The 14,412-nt window shown below is 39.9% G+C and overlaps 1 protein-coding gene across 3 annotated transcripts in view; it reads left to right on the top strand.

Annotated features, from left to right (window-relative positions):
• Positions 1–862: 862 nt before the first annotated feature.
• Positions 863–14,412, top strand: part of ncoa3 (nuclear receptor coactivator 3) — a 41,654-nt gene continuing 28,104 nt past the window's right edge. For 2 of the 3 annotated variants that reach the window (XM_088086905.1, XM_088086921.1), the window contains exon 1: positions 863–1,001. The gene's annotated coding sequence lies outside the window, so the exon portion shown is untranslated. Of the gene's footprint in view, positions 1,002–1,195; positions 1,398–14,412 lie in introns of those variants that run through there. The other variant, XM_088086911.1, reaches the window with a different exon arrangement.

Genomic DNA, 14,412 nt, shown 5'->3' on the forward strand with positions numbered 1-14,412 from the left:
GCCATTAAATGTCATAGAACATTACAACAAACAATGAGTAAAAAATCTAGACTGATCTTTAGCCTATTTAAACATGTTTTGCACCAGTACTGTGAATAATGTACAAATGAGTTATTAACCATCTTTACTAATTGTGTAAATCTTCAGGAAGTACTATGTTTGCCAACAAAAGCTTTGTCTGAGTAAATTTTATGAATTGGTAGCACAACATAAAATGCTGTGACTTTGGTAATGAACCTTCTCAGCAGCCTTGTACTTAAACACAAAAAAGTAACAATATTTTGACCCTGTATATACACCCTTCAATTTTTTCACCGAAAAATTTTTAAGCAGATTGCAGTTTTATGCTCAGACAGGAAAGGACAAGTGGGCACTTATTGTCATTCAATTTATAACTGACATAACTGAAAGGTGCTGAAAAGCCAGGTGTTAATGCAGTGCATCGAGTGCTCTGTTTAGTGATTATATCATGATTGAAAATTAATATTTGGCAATTACATTTAATCCTGCTTGATTCAGGAAGCATTACTCATCATGCATCCTCTCAAAGTCCCTGCACATTTGTAAAGTCTCAGAAAAAATTAAAACAACACTCAGTTATTTGCATTTTGTGAAACATATGTTGTACTTGTATGCAAAGTGAATAACATAATATTGTAATACTCTAGGGGTATGATAAGTCATTTGCATAAAGCTGCTTTTCTGCCAGCCTATAAATAAGTTTTTAAATCGCTCCCCTAATAATATCAGTGACTGCTGCTCATATCGCCCATGGGTATTGACGTACGTGTAGTTCGTTTGCAGAACGTGTCAAACCGTTTTAATCAGGCTCGCGAAAGAGAACGACTACATTACCCAGCAGCCTTGTCGCTCTGCTACAAGCTGGCTCCCTCCGCTCTGGGAGTGTTTCGCATTTAAACAAACACGGTACTGCTGAAGATGGCGGAGAGTTTGTAGAGGCGTAAAAGAAACTGCTCTACTCAATGAACGCGTCGAAGCCGGTGAGTTTTTTTGCAATTAGTTTTTGATTTAATTATACCCAAGTTTTGAACACTAACGGCGGTGTGTGTTTGAACGTGCAGTTTTGTCTCAGGGACAGTTGGTGTTGCTCCGCTTCCGAGCAGGCTGTGGTTTTTTAAGCTACCGTGATACAACGAACCACCTTACCGCTGTCTATTTGTTATGGAATGTCTTTTATGATATTATTGGGCTCCAAAACTAACAATATGAAGATAATTCACGTTCGGCATTTCTTGTTAAAATGCCATTTCAACGGTTACGGTGTTCGTTTGTGTTTCCATTATCCGTTAGCTACAAAGTTTACGAGATACAGGCTCTCTGATTCGCTGGGGTGCAATAGCCCCAACGTTAGCCGTTAATACACAACGCTGCTGATGGTGAGTGAACTCATTTGTGTTTTAAAATGCTAACTTTGTAGAGCCACTGGACGGTGATCACTGTACACAACACAGCTTAACAGCTTTGGGCTCTATTTTTTTTATCAGACGGTTTGACTTGCTTTACAGTTTCGGTACAAGCGGAGCTGCAGTCTGTGTTCACAGCTCGCTACACCGCAGTAGTTGTCTTTGGGAAATAAAATGAAAATTCATTTGTTTATTGCTTGTTTGTTACTCTTTCCTACCCTTCACCTTGAATGTACAAGCACGTGAATGATGTGTTGTACCTGCATTTTGTTTATGTAATAGTTTTTTGGTTTTTTTTACCTTTAAACTGACGTACAAATGCAACACCGTCTAATAACAAATAGGCCAACAAAAAACTTAGAAAAGGAACGATGCTTACATTTTCAAAAACTTATTTTCTTCGTGGTTAAAACATTTTTGATGTTCATCAGCTGTAAGGCATGATCAACCCCTTAGTATTTTCACTGTCCTCCACTGCTGCTGACATCCAAACTTGAGCTGACCAGCTCAGTGTGGCTGCTCTGGAGGATCCTCAGCATCTGTTATTTATTTGCATGGCTGTAGTGAGATTACGTATCCGTGATTGTAATGGCTGGTATAATGGCCCATCACAGTATGATAAATGTTGGTTTTCACCGCTGATAAATCATATTTAGTCGCATGTGTGTGAGAAAGAGAGACAGGCTGGCAGAGGGAGATGGATGTGTTTCAATGCAGGGGAGGGTGATCACTCCCAGGGTTCAGGTAGAGTCCAGGTTTGCTTTCCCTCGACATGGTGTATGCTGAGCACTCAGTTTCTGAGGTGGGAAGAGGACATTGTTGGAGAGTGTGCTCATGTGCAGGCAGACAATAAGGAGGTAGGTTAGTCATTCTGCTCAAACGGTTGAGGTTAAGGTGTGCTGTCGCTCTCATTGCCTGGGGCCATCCCTGCCAATACTTACAGGTATTTACAGCTCAATGCTCATTCCCACGTGAGAGTGTCTGAAATCATCTAGGTGTTTTTGTTATATTGCCACCCAGTCTACTCAGTAGGATGACGCTTACTGATGAATGCAGCTGCTTATGCGATTTCATGCTGTTAAATAAGCTGCAATATCTCAGTAATGTGGGCATTTAAGATGAGAATAAAGAGAGCACGGTGCTGTGCAGTCTTCAGCCGTCAGATGAGCTAACTTGTCTTTATTTTGAGTCTGATGGAATGCCATTACTCAAGCCCACGTATGTGGTATTTTTGTAAGTGGTAGAATGACCACTGTGGGAATCTGTCCAATGAACTGCTTCTGCTCATATTCTTGGCAAATGGAGCCCTCTGTCCCCCATTCTCTGTCCCTTTATCTGCCACTTTCTTTCTCCTTCACACAGGGTGTCAGGCTGCGTTAACAATGAATCAATCTTTGGGGGGATTCTTTGACTGCAGATGGGGTGAAGAAGTGACTGGGATGCATGGCTTTTGCTCTTTGTCTGCTGGCCCCTGTGCTCTCAATAATTCATTAACTTATCACTTTTTCTCATGGGACGGGGAGAAGTCTCTCTCTGGTGGCAGATTCTGTGGTTACATCACATTGTCTGATTGATAATTGAATTAGTATATTTTTTTGTGTCATAACTGCTGTTTTGTTATTACTCATAGAGATTGGTTTTAATGTAAATTTGTTAGCATTTTTTGTGAGATTGTTACCAAACGGAATACATCTTGGGTCAGGCTTGTCAGAGAATATATCCGTGTAAGAAATATAAAAGATTTGTCCATTTGAGGGTTTTTATGATTATTTATTTATTTATTTATTTATTTATTTATTTATTTTTACATCTTTAGCTTCCCAGTATTTGGGGTAATGTTTGGATTTTGTCGATTCTGATTCTTTGTATTGATTCCAGCTCTCTTCCCTTTGAGTGCTATCTCCAGCCCACTGTGTTATAAGCACTATACACTTGTGTAATTATAGATAGATATGGAAGCACAGTAGGTCCAAAGTGAATTTCAACTCGGTACGCTGAATTAGAAATCTTGCGTAACATTAGTGCTCATAAATGAGTTCAAAATTAAATCTTTTTAAAAAAAATTAAAAACTTGAGGCCAAAAAATTCACAGCATTTTTAATTTCATTTTGCTGCTTGGTCAACCTTTTAACAGCCATGGGTAAATATTTCTGCTATGTCAAGTTGTCAATACTCTCTGGTATCATAGAAAAGGATGAAAAAATAAGGGGAGTGCTTTCCACTTTTTGATATCAGTCTCTAATCTGTCTTTGTCAAGCTGCATTTTTGTGTCACTGATGTCTGAATAGATGGCATTCTTTTCGTGTTTCGTCAGTCTGTGTGTGCAAATCGAGACCGAGATAATAAGTTTCGTTTCGAATAACTGCCAATCGGTTAAGTGGTATGTGTACAATTTAAGATTAATAGCTGTGTGGGTGTGCAGCCGCTCTGAGGAGACTCTTGATGACACACAAAGCTGAAAGGAAAGCCTGATTGCTCTCCTAATTGAAATATGACTCCTTGGTCTTGGTACCTTTGTGTTTGGCAGCAGTGCAGGTAGTGTTGGGTTAGTCAAGGAATATACCACAGATGCTGCCTCTGATGGATAGCTCACAGCTAGGGAGAAAGTACATCTTAATATTTTCCACTATTTGATTTTTCTATAATATTACTTAGATTTACTTGTTTCCAAATTAGAGTATTCAAATTTGTACTGGATTCTCCAAAGCTTTACTCCATACCATTCAGACTTGACTTGTTATTGGAGGCTGTTTTACAACCAAGGTTTAAGAAAGTTTCCTGTAGTCAGTTCAAGCTGTGTAAAACATCCTGTTAAGTCCCCACATCTCAAGGTCACTCATGCAGTGACAGTGATCTGTCCTTGTGTTTGGATAAGTGCCCATACCCCATCACAGGTGTGTTGGTGTGGCAGTACTCAACAGGTAGGTTCTGCCTACCTCTGTAGAGCTAAATATAGAAAACTCTGCTCAACAAGACAGTCGTGTTTCCACTGCTAAAATATTTACAGCTACTTTGCCTAAACAAGTGAGAGTGAGAATATGAGATGAGCACTACTGAAACCAGATTGTTATTCACTAGTGAGAGGAAGCCAGACAGCCGTCCCACTGAGTCCAAAGTCAAGCGGTGCAGTTTGCACTCCGACTCTATTTGAAGTCACATCTCATTCATCCCCTCAGTCCCCTCTTCTTCAACTCTGAGGTAATACCCAAGTGTTAGGCTAGCTGAGCCATATGTGAGCCATGCACACACTTCTAAAAGCCAAACGGGCAGCCTGAAGCAATCATTGCACCCAATTCCAGTTTATAACCAGCAAGGATTTGGAACAGTTCACTCTCTGTAGTTCTCGCTGATTGGACGAAGGCAAGAGTTTATTAGGGAAGGGGGTGCCAAGAGCTTTGTCCCCCCCTCCCCTCCTTGCCCTTCCTCTTTAACTTCAACTCCCCCTTTAACTTTCGCTCCCCCAGCTGAAGAATGCTCGTAAAACGGGTTCACCTGAACAAGCCAGTGGGAGGGTAGCTCCCTGGCCTAGTTTTGTTACCATTGTAAAATGTTAGCAGGACCTTGTTTGTGTTTTGTTTAGGGCCCCCTTTTATAAAAAATGCTTTGGGGGAGAGACAGCAAGGGTGAAAAAAAGTTTGGTTTGTGAGATAACTGCTACCAGATGCTCTCTCTGTCTGTTATTCAGTGTAAAGAGATGGAGAAAGAAAGACTGGTAAAGAGGGGAAGAGAAAAGACACACTGTCATTTCTGGATGAACTTCTCAACTGATACATGCGCACTCTCCATCTTCTCCCTGTTTACAAGTTTCTTGTCCCATCTAGCTCCTTTAAATGCATATGAGGTTAAATAGTTACTGTGCAGCCCAAATCAGGGTTTTGGCCTTGATCTCCTCAGAGTGCACAGGTTCTCTGCCCTAGTTTTTTTGACAGAGCTCACCTAACCCTGTCCTATATAACAATGTCAGATGGTTTGTTGCATTTATTTCCTTTGTTTACATTGTGTTCCTCCTCCTCTCTGTACATGCAAGATGAAACAGTTTGATGTTGGACTTATGTGGCAGTGGGGTGTGGTTTCTGGGTCTGTCTGGATTGAGAGGCAGCTGGTCTGGCATGGTGCTGCAGTTGCAAATTGCAAGAGGATATGCGCACGTATGTGACCGTGCAAGCAGGGACCGAAGAGGCGCTGCGGGCCTCCGATCTTATAGCTCACCTGTAATTTGAAAGCTCCTTTCATTAAAAGAAATTACCACAAATTGCAGCAAGTGTGCAGACATTTGCTCACAGCTCTGTGCTAGGCATTTTGATTTTCCACAAGTGTAATTTCTTCTTTATTGCAGCTTTGAGTTCAAAGTAAAGTCAAGTTGTGAATGACAGACTTCCACACCATCGTTAAAGGCTCCAGACTTACTTGAACATGTCAACACTGGCACGGCATGTGTCGGATAATTTATTACCATTTCTTTTCACTGTAACACTCATTTCTTAATTGGACTGATTTTTTTTTCTCTCCTTCTGGATAAAGTGGAAAATGTTCCTCTTATACTTACTGCTTCTCATTCTGCCTGGTGACGTCACCCTTGTGTATGTGGCTTGTTGTTAAGGCAACACTCCAATGAAAAGGTTACCTCCTCCTGACATCGTCACACGATTGCATCAAGTTTGCATCGGCACAGTGTTTAATATACAAAACAACACACATTAGAGTTGGCCTCATAGTCCGGCCCAGTATTTTGTATGGAGCTGGCTCTACTTCTGGCAAGTGATCACCATGTTTCCATTCAGCCTGTTTCTTGTGGTGCTCATATATGAGAGCATCTGATTACTATTGCTATACTGGAACAAGTGATTCTATATGACTGTGGTAGGACTAAAATAAGAAAAGTAAAGTCCCTGTTCAATTAGCACCAGCGTCTGTGCTACACTGTTCCATGTGGCCACCCTTGACATGGGATTAAAGCTAAATGTTATTTAGAGCAATTTATGAGTTTGGTTTTAAGCAGAGATGGCAGAGTTCTGGCAGTTGTGGGGGCCAAAAACACAATCAGTGGGGCAGATCAGCATAAGTGTGTACTGGCACAATATAGAAGTAAACACACATGGTCTTGTAAGATTCAATACATTTCTTTTGACAGACAGGCACATACAGTAATTACAAGAAGATGTAATAACAAGATAGTCAGTACAGAGTACAATGTTCACTGGTTAATACTTACTACTTTGTATTTTATTTTACTTCAAAACAGACTGACTAGAAGATTCCTTACTCGTTAATCCACAGGCAAAAAATGTGCAAAACATTATCTTGAAGTTTTGCCAGTTCTTAAAATGTCACTGTGAAATCCATTTGAAAATTCTTATAATTGAATCTCTGACATATTTTTGCAATCAGATGCTCTACCTAAAACCTAACTGAAGAAACAACAGCAAAGAGATTTACTGAGTTACATTTTGATGTTAAATTGAGCAGCCTAGGGTTTGGCCATATTTACAATTTGTCCAACTGGCCACCATCAGCCCAACAACCAGTGACAGCTGATATACTGTATTCATGCCCCCTTTCTGAAATCAAGTTTCTCTCTTTTACCAAACTAAGACCTCTTAATTGCTTTGCTAACATGTTGTAAACACACGTTATTCAGGCTCAACAGAAACAATATTAAACTCACAGAAATTGCCATGGTTAGTCACTGTTCCAGCACTCACCAACTTTGGCTTGGTTGAAATAAACCCTTAATTCACAGAGTTAGTTGTGAAAATATGCTGATCTGCATGCTGTTTTCCCCAGTTCTTACTCTGTTGCAGGCCTCTTTGTGTTACTGGGTTAGTTAGCTGAATGAGAGTCTGTGTTTGCAGTTCATTTTAGTGATGTTCGAGCTGTCTCTTAAGCAGCAGCGCTCACTCATTCTTTAGTGGCAGACCATTAACTTATCAAAATGAAATCTTAAAAATCCTCCAAAAAACCAACTGCAGATATTTGTCCAATTAACTAACCCTTGTACAGCCTTCATACTGTATCACCTGCTTCACCGATATGCAGGAGATATGTCGCTACCATCAAGAACAGCTTGTACCCAATCAACAGTAAGAAGTCTATCATCATGTTGAACTTCACACATGAACTGTAAGAAACAGGATACCATATTTTCCTTTCCCTGAAGATGTGATCATGTTGATATTTTTTTGTAATGGGTTTAGTCATTGTATTGAAACATGTCTGTAGATACTCTAGGGAAAATGTATTTTACCTCCACATACTGTGTCAATGCCAAAAAACACATTGGAATACATTACTATTAAACTTAAAAATGTAGCATTTAATGTATGTTACAGGGACCAATGATCAGTTCATCTGCCTCAGAGATAAGTTGGCTGCAAATTAAGTTTTATGAAGGCTACACAATTTGTTTGGTAATAATTGTCATTAAGATGTTTGCCTCTACAATTAAACTTGACCTGGTACAGTACTGACACTTTGTGTTTTGTGCATGTTTAGGTTCAATATAACAGCTTTTACTTCCAAATTGGAAGAATAATGATGGTGGTCATAATTTCGATCCTGCACAAAATTATTTTTATCAGTCATTTTATTGTTCAGCCTCATTTTTACTCATCAAAACACCAGTAGCATACCATGAGCTGCAATACGTTAGCACAGTAATGCAGTCGTATGAAGACTATCTTAAAGGAAGAGCAAACTGAAACTGATGTCCTTAAGAATGGGTACCAGGGACAATTAATACTTATTGGTACTCTTAAGGACTTAACACTGGGTTGCAGTGATGGATAAACAACATAAAAATGTGAAATTTATTTTGGTGGTAATGCAAAGGTGCAATAGCTGCAACACTTGTTCTACAAAAGGTTATGATTTGAATATTTTGTCAGCAGGGATGCAAATTTGCAACAGCTAGCAGGATCCTTTTGATCCAGAGCAGTGTCTGGCAGTCTGTCTGAGGTGAGCTTTTATTGTGAAAGGTAAAAACAGCAGTAGTGGATCTGGTAGGGGCTTATTTGGTCAAAGTTAAAAGAAGTAGTAAACTTGGCCTTCTTGGTTCGGTCTAAGAAGTCTCTTTGGTTGAGGCCTCTATAGATGCTAAATATTTATTTAGCTTAGTTTTGCGACTATGTGGGATGGCAACATTAGTTTGAAAAAATTCTCACTCTTATGCTGTGTTCATATGGAATCAGGCAGATAGTAGACCACCTCCTGGAGTATTTGAAAAAAAGAAGAAAATTAGACGGAATGGCAGGACGGCAAAATATAATACGCATGACAATATGTTGCTATAGTTATGTGTAAAAAATTGGAGTAAATAACATAATTTTGTGTTTATTTTTTTATGTAATTACTGTAGCAATTTACATAGCAATAAAAGGAAGCTTTCTCCTCATATTTTATTGCAAACTAAAAATGATCATTAAATTCCCTGGAAAACGTTTAAAAAAGTCATTTATTTATTCATACATTTGTATTTGTTAATTCATATGTCCGCCTTTCCTGTAACATCTTAGTAGAATTTCAAATTTTGATGATACAATTCTCGGTGTTTTTGCACCACAATTATTAGCTTCCTGTTGTCCAGATGGGCCATGTTTTCTCGTTGAGTGGGCAACATTTGGTTGAAAATTCAATTCTGGGTGACGGCAAAAAGGTAAAAATGTTTAACTTCTAAGTATTCTCTGCTGGTGTGACCTAATTTTACCAATTTGGTCGTGTTCACTAAAATGACATCCAGTTTGCCGTCTGCTGAATTTCACGTGAATGCAGCATTACTGTTACACAATCACAGGTCCACTGATGGACAGGTGTAGGATCATATTTGATTTGACAAAAGTTGATTCCAGTTTTAAGCACCTTACCGGCTCTTCCATGCAAACATTGACTGACACAACTAAATGTGTTTCCATAAGAAGCAGTATCTGGTTCTGCAGGAACATTGATTTTTTTTTTTTTTTTTGTGTGTGTGTGTGTGTGTGTGTGTGTGTGTGTGTGTGTGTGTGTGTGTGTGTGTGTGTGTGAGACAACGAAGAAGGCATTTTAAAGGACAGGTCAGCATGTGTCAGTGTGTGTCAGCATGTGTCAGCTCGATCAGTGTGAGCCGTCCTCTGCCTACACCCTTACAGTGTGAGGGACTTGATTAGCAGTGCAGGCTTAATCACTCAGCAGATGGGAACAGAGTGCAGTGTCACCATGACAAAAACAAACCCACTGTTGGATCATGGCTCAGCGTGCGTGTGTGTGTTCAGTCAGACTGTCCAACTCTGATTTGATTCCTAAACAGATTCCTGAGTGTTGTGATACACGTCCAGCAGAGCGCCTTGTTTCTTTTCATCCATTTGCTCTCCCTGTCTGTCTTTCAGCACTTGGTCCTTGTGACCCCTGTATCCAGCCTGTCCTCATAAGTCATTTAAACACACTTTTAATAGTGTTAACCTGGAACTGAGCAGCATGTGGTGAGCAGAATGTGTGGCAGGCTCTGTAAAGAATGGTAGATGAAGGAACATTAGGAAGCAAAACCAAAGAGTAGAGTAAAGCATCTTATCAAGTAAACAAGGATTAAGTTTATGTTCTGTCCTTATAATCAATTATTCTGTGGGTTTTATGGCACTGATTTTGAAGCAAAGTCAACTTAAATGTTCCCTACACATGTGTCAGACTGTAAAATGATGCTTGTAATTCTCAGATTTTTAAGTAAATTGTGTCATTTTGGTTTTTATGAAGCCACGTTTAAATGTTTGTCACCCTGGGAAATAAAAGAAAGCAAGTATTGATAGTTTTCTAGCAACGCACTGCTGCTTGGATTAAACCCCCCGGTTCTGCTCCAGCTCTCCGTTACCCTCCGTACCTCATTTCTGGAATCTTTTTCACCTAGGCTCTGTCAACACATGAAACTGGCCAGTTGAAAGAAAGGAAAAAGAGTAGTAAAGGGAAAAATGGGAGATGGGAGGGGGTGCAGTTGTGAAACTGGCGTCAGACCATCTTTTGAGTGGAATTCTTTGCAGGGGTCAGAGTTCAGGCGCTGCAGTGTGGCGCTGTGATTGGCTGAGGAAAGGTGAAATGAAAACCACAGTAAACTTTTGACCCCGGCGCAGGAGCTCTGCAGGAACGCCCAGCCCCAGCTCTGGCGTGGTGGAACAGAGCCCGCTCTCTTCCTGTGTTTACTCCACCAATCCAACAGGGACGGTGGGAAGAGGAGGGGGGAGGGAGCACAGAGAGGGAGGAGAGAAAGACACAAGAGGGAAAGGGAGGGAGGAAGGAGAGAGAGAAAATCGTCAGAGCTGGCTGCGCTGCGGTCTGAAAATGAATATCTGCTTTTCTACTGAGTGGCACAGTTGAGACGTGTACACAAACACACACTGCTTTTGAAAGTTAAACCAAGCACAGCCTTTTTTAATATCAACATTGGGTCATTTAAAAGTAATTACAATGGCTGACATATCTTCACACTGAATTATCTGAAACTACATGAGATTTCTTCTCTCACTGCATCTCTATCAGTTGCCAGTGAAGATGTGTGTGTTATCACAATGGGCAGTATGGCGGCTGATCAGGCCCTGGCGCTCTGGCTCTCCAGATAAAAGGCTGTTTAGCCATTGATTAATGAACTAATTTCCATAATATTAGCCTTGTGTGATCACAGCCGCCTGCATTTTGTTTGGTTGCTGTGGTATCCTCTGGATGACGCCGTGTCCTCACTCTTATCACCTCGCTATACACACCAACATGTCAGGCTTATAGAAAATACTGGGGTTGTTAAAGATTTTTTTAGACTGTTTGAATCTGTGCCCGCATGCGTCTTTTCCTGGTCCTCTCTGTTCTTTGTCTGTATTAATGATGGATAGTCGTAGATGCATGTGTGACACACTCTCTCTGTCTCACACACACACACACACACACACACACACACACACACACACACACACACACACAGTGGAATCTGCCATCTCTTTGTTTCCACCTTCATTTATTTTCCCTGGTTTTTCTACACGATGCAGTTTGTGTGAGAAAATCGGGGAGATGCACGCACAGCCTGTCTGAGATCTGTTTGTGTTGTGTGCGTTGGGTGGGGGATGTTTTTTTCTATGGGAAAAAGCAATCCTGTGAAGGCAGTTTCTCTCTGCTCTGAACTATCTTCTCTATCCACATTTATCTGTAGGCACCATGTACGCTACAAGTTTGAGGGAAAAGCCACCAAGACGAGTAACTGTTGTTTTTTTTTATTTATTGAATGATGTTTTTTATGTGACCTTGTGAATTTATTTTATGAGAAAATTTCTAATAGAAAATCCGTCAACAGTTAGTTGTTTTGCAGTCAGTGTAAATGAGTTGCAGATGGGCTCAGTAGTATTTAATTTATTGATAATTCCCCCCACATTTTTTTTCATCTGCAAAAATCATGTGTAACGTAGACTATTAGATCTGAAAAGTGTTTAAATCTGTGGAACATGACAGACTACATTTGCGTTACCCTGCATTCGTGCTGTAACGGAGTAACAGAATTAACTGTAAAAATCCACATGAACGCTCCCTCAAGTCTGAAGAACAAGTGGGAAAGTCTGGGAAAATTTTGGTACACCAGTTACCGATTTGATATTTTATGTGCAGAAACATGGCGGACGAAAGTAAATGTTTGGTTGATTTTGATTAACTTTTTAGTAATTTACATACCGCTTATCAATTTTTTTACACACATGTAATTTGTAATATGATTTAAGGTTCAACCTTTTAGCAGCATTAGTCAGATAAAACAATATTTTAGTAGTTTAGTAGTAAATTTTAGCAGTAGGGATTTTTTTTTAACAAATATCTGTGTAATATATATATCCTCAAACTGTTGGTAGCGTCCATGTTGTTTCCTCAGTAGGACTTAAAGCTCATGAACCTATCAAAGTTGGAAGTATGACATCCCAGCCAGGGTTGGAAAGTAACTTATTTTACTTCCAGAATCTACCAGCCATTACAGTATAATACCATTTTTCTTTGGCTCGTGAGTGATATCTACAAGCCACTTGCTTATCTTACCAACATTTGGCCAGTAGCTGGTGCTAATTTCCACCCCTGTTTCCAGCACAGGAAATGCGGTCATGTGACAGGAACGTGAATGCAGTGTTAGCCACATATTTTAGGCCTTCATTAAGCCTTTAAATTGGATTCCTCAAGGACTGGGGTTTCTAACCGATGCACTTCTGAATACTTTACAAACTCCAAAAAGCTTCTGTGAGGGTGTGTTTCTGTCTGCTTTCCCTACTCCACCTCCCCGTCCTCTTCTCTGACATTTGCGTCACACCATGGTTTTCAAAGGTGTGCTTTATTCCACTGTGAACTGCTTCTTGAGTGACTTGCACTCAAAATCAGACTTGTTGAGGCATTTCAGTTGGAAAACAAGTGAGTGAATTTGGTTAAACAGAAATAAAATTAATTCTGCTTTTTTTTTTAATCGAATGTCAGTTCAGAACTCGGACATGCTTTGAATGGGCCATCATATAAAAGATATGCAGAGGAATGAAGAGACAGAGACATCTTGTTTTACAACCAGACACACTATAGACAAGCGCAGATACACAGCCTGTGTTTTCAGTCTGGTTTTTAAGCCTTGCTGGAATTTCACAGCTGCCGCAGCAACTAAATGGAGTCTCTCTCTGAACAATTTACAGCTTCACTATTTCAAAATCCACACTTGTACACACATGCTTGACATATGTCCTCCCCATCCCTATCCCTGAATCACATTGTGTGGCGGCACCCTCCATCTTGCCATTAAACCTTTTGACTCCAGTTTAGGCCCACTCCCCCATGTTTCATCAAAATCATGTGTGATTTTGGCAGGAAAACAGCTATTGAGCGATATTTACCAACAAGGGCGCATTTGACTGTGAAAAATGTCTGCTTCTGGAAGTTATCTTCCCTCAAAATTAAGGGGAGATCCCCAAACTATCAAGATGATGGATCACTTCTAAACAAAATAAAATATGGTGTTAAATTATATGAAGCAAGAGCAGTAATATCATCCATGGTTGCTTTTTTTTTTCCTGAATTTGTGCAAGCACACAAAATTCTTGGTCCCATGGAGTTGACAGCATTGAAAGTTCACAAGTGTCAGAAATTGTGGTCGCACTTTGGCAAGGATAATTTCCTAACTCAAATTCTGGATTCAAAATGTATAGTTAGTTTTTAAATCTCTCTAAATTTTATTATCTGTCATCTACAACGTAAACAGAACTGTCTTTAAAAAATGCACCAAAAAAAGTGCAAAGAGAGCACCAATCACTTTGACTCATCATTCACTCAAACGAATAGAGGTTTGTTACGACAGCAGCTCTTCTTATTGGTTGTACAGGCCATTTGATTTCAACTCAAGCCAATTCTTTTACCTTCTTTCCTTGCTGAGGGTCAGAGGAGCACAGGAGTTTTGGTACATGCAAATATGTGAAATGTCTAACAATTTGGGCACACACTGAAGTAAGTCTGAAGAAGAGCGTTTTGGCTCGAAATGTCACTTATTTTGCAGAATAAAATCCTTGAAGGGGAGCTCCCTGGTGTGCGGATCTCTATCTTTTCATATTTTGTACACTGAAGTAAAGACATTTAAGTGACAGCCCGCTCAGGGCAGAAATGTTGTGCAGTTATTCAGCCTTGCTGTTCTGTATAAAGCATACAAATATGGAATGGGGGAGGCATTATTTTGAGCTGTCAGCGGAGGTAGTCGCAGAGTTAAATCAAAATCTATGTAAAATGTCACTAGACGCTGACATTGTTGTGTTACATGTCACGTCTCTTGTTTCTGGAACAATGACATACATCTAAAAACATAAACTATGGCAGCAATATGCCGCCGTTGTATGGTTCAGTGTTAAAAAAAAAAAAAGAGAGAGAAAAAAGACAGCATAATAATGGATTGTCTTTATGGCAGTATTGCAGTGTCACTGTTAAAAAAGGGCTAAAGAAATACAATTTGCCAATGACCCTCTGCTAAACCCCTCCCCTGATT

Source organism: Plectropomus leopardus, chromosome 2, assembly GCF_026936395.1.
Source record: "Plectropomus leopardus strain MGB_pleo_1.0 chromosome 2, ASM2693639v1, whole genome shotgun sequence".
NCBI classification, from domain to species: Eukaryota; Metazoa; Chordata; class Actinopteri; order Perciformes; family Serranidae; genus Plectropomus; species Plectropomus leopardus.